Genomic DNA, 2,698 nt, shown 5'->3' on the forward strand with positions numbered 1-2,698 from the left:
TCACAAGAGTAATTGCCGTGCATCTGCCACAGAACATATACGTGTAAAACGATTATTCCTACACTTGTAAAACCCAGAATGCCCTGGATAAATGTCGAATCACACCTTGCGGCAAAACCATGGAGGCCGGTGCTTCTCAGGAACACATCTGTGGCTTTTTGCACATGTAGTTGAGTGCACGGCTTTTTGTTCGTGCCCGTGCCTCACGTCGCAGCATAGCACGAATTGACGTCCGTGAACCACGTAACTTCATTTCCGTGCCTGACATAGCATCGTATCTATGCCTCTACTTGCACCTCTTGTTGTATAAGTGCTTCTTGCAGCTGCATATCCACGCCTGTCGTTTCTTCTGGTTCTTTCTGTCCATCTCATAGCGTCAGCTGCAACAGTACCTCTGAAGAAACACAATACTGCTCCTACCAGCGAATGTATCACTGAAAATAGTTGCCACTCCCAACGAATGTAACACGCCCGTGTGTCTGATAGTTAAACCAGCCACTTCAAGCATGCTTCTCTTGGTCAGAGACTTGTGCCTCTACATACTGCCCCTGCATGCCTCATGAGATAAATTGTAAAAGTTAAGATTTGACAGCAAACTACGCAAGACAACGAGCATCTCCCCGACTTGCTGGAGATACGACGGTTGCTAAAAACATAACTGCTGATTTTATTTTTAATTTTTATAAAGAAAAACCACGATAAAAAACTCAGGATGTGCACAACCGCACCACCAGGGAGATGAACCCACGATCCAGAACCCACGATGTGCACAACCGCATCGACAGTGAGATCGTGCACTCCTTTGCTGCTTCCCCGCCCTTAAATTTAGACTTCCGCCATGGCCTTCTTACACACAAACAACAGAAATCGCCATTGCGCTCCCACTGATTGTTCCCCACGAAAAACCAGGTTGCAGAAGGACCAACTGCTCCAGGCCATGGGATTCATCAAGGAATTCAAGGAGGTGCAGGCCCACGGCAACACCAAGTCGCACGTGATCCACACCAACGACTTACACAAGGCGGCGACCACCATCGAGCAATACAAGAGACTCCTCGAATTCGAGCGCAACAAGATCGTCGGAGCTGATGTGGAGTACACCAACGACGTTGGCGAAGATCAGAAACCAGCCCTCGTCGAGCTATCCGTCGGCAAGGATCATCCGGTGTTGCTCTTCCAGCTGAGCGCCGCCGACAAGAACTGCACCAGGTTCGACAACTTCCTCACCGACCCTAGACACACGTTTGCTGGCTTCTCCATCGACGGCGACATAGAGATGCTCGGGCGCGTCGGACTAGAGATCGCCCACTTCGTCGACATCCAGAAGGAATGGAGGGTGCCTACAGCTACCAAGCGTCTGGACTCCCTTAGGGATGTCTCAGGCATCATTGTCCACGACTACTACAACAGCATGAAGAAGAAGCTCACCAACGCAGAGCACCAGCGCTAGGCGTGTATGCCCCTGTCCATGAGGCACATCGAGTACACGGCAAAATATGCTTACGCTGCGTACGAGATATGGAGCCGTCTCACCATCATCCACGAAGGCCTCCGCCGGGCAAAACTCAAGAAGGAGCAGACCAGGAAGCGCGCAAGGTGCTGGGGCGACTACGACTATTGAAGCAGGTGGTCCCGGCCAAGAAAAGTAACTAGAAGATTGCTCATGCCATTCTAGATTTCCCGTTAGATTTGCTTTCTCTCAAGAGTGTCGTTTGCTTGTTCTAAATTTAGATTTGCTTGTGTCGCAGTTAACCTTGTAGTTTCCTTGCAGTTTACATATCTACTGAACAAGTTTATTTCCAGTGCAATCTTGCAGTTTTATATTATTAGAATATATTGGCGTGAATTGAAAAATATAAACACAGTACAGATAACCTTGTAATTTTGCTTCCAATTTACATATCTTCTGACCAAGGTTATTTCCAGTGTAATTTTGCAGTTTTCTATTATTAGAATATATTGGCGTGAACTGAAAAATATAAACACAGTACAGATAACCTTGTAATTTTTCTTCCAATTTACATATCTTCTGAACAAGTTTATTTCCAGTGTAATGTTGCAGTTTTCTATTATTAGAATATATTGGCGTGAACTGAAAAATATAAACATGGTACAAATACTATACGATTAGCGTAACGCACAGAGCAAGTACACATAGCAATCCACAAAAATGACGAGCATGCAATGCACTAGTACCTTTGTGGGTGCAGCGTCGAAATGCAAGGACAACAATTACAGAATGCTCCTAAAAGCAGTGCACAATGTTCTAACAAACCAGGGCACACACAAATATTAAAAATCGTTCATATGGAACACTTTGGAAAAACATTTTGAATACAGAGGTAGTTAGGTGTTTATTCTCCTTGGAAAACACTGCTTACGCCCGTGACCCTCAGAGAAGAACACTACAGAGAAACGGTTGTCCGTCAATAACACCAACTAGCTACTTAAAAACCCACGAAGGCTCTTCGGTGCCTCCACTCCTATGGAGACCGTGCGTTACGTCGACCCGCTGGCACTAAACGTGACGTCACCAAAAACGCAGAGGCAGAAGCGTGCCTTACGGCCAACTTTCGACGTATCGGGACTATGAAGATTTACTTCCTTCTTAACATTGGAGGTGACTATCGCAAAGGCATAGGCTCCATCATTCACCTCCGTGCCTTGGCAAGAACGACGACCATGCTTGTAACTGTAA

General features: G+C 46.2%; 1 pseudogene; it reads left to right on the plus strand.

Annotated features, from left to right (window-relative positions):
- Window positions 1–937: 937 nt before the first annotated feature.
- Window positions 938–1,621, plus strand: LOC125534680 (uncharacterized; annotated as a pseudogene).
- Window positions 1,622–2,698: the final 1,077 nt, after the last annotated feature.

Source organism: Triticum urartu, chromosome 5A (genome assembly GCF_056163025.1).
Source record: "Triticum urartu cultivar PI428250 chromosome 5A, HENAU_Tu73, whole genome shotgun sequence".
NCBI lineage: Eukaryota > Viridiplantae > Streptophyta > Magnoliopsida > Poales > Poaceae > Triticum > Triticum urartu.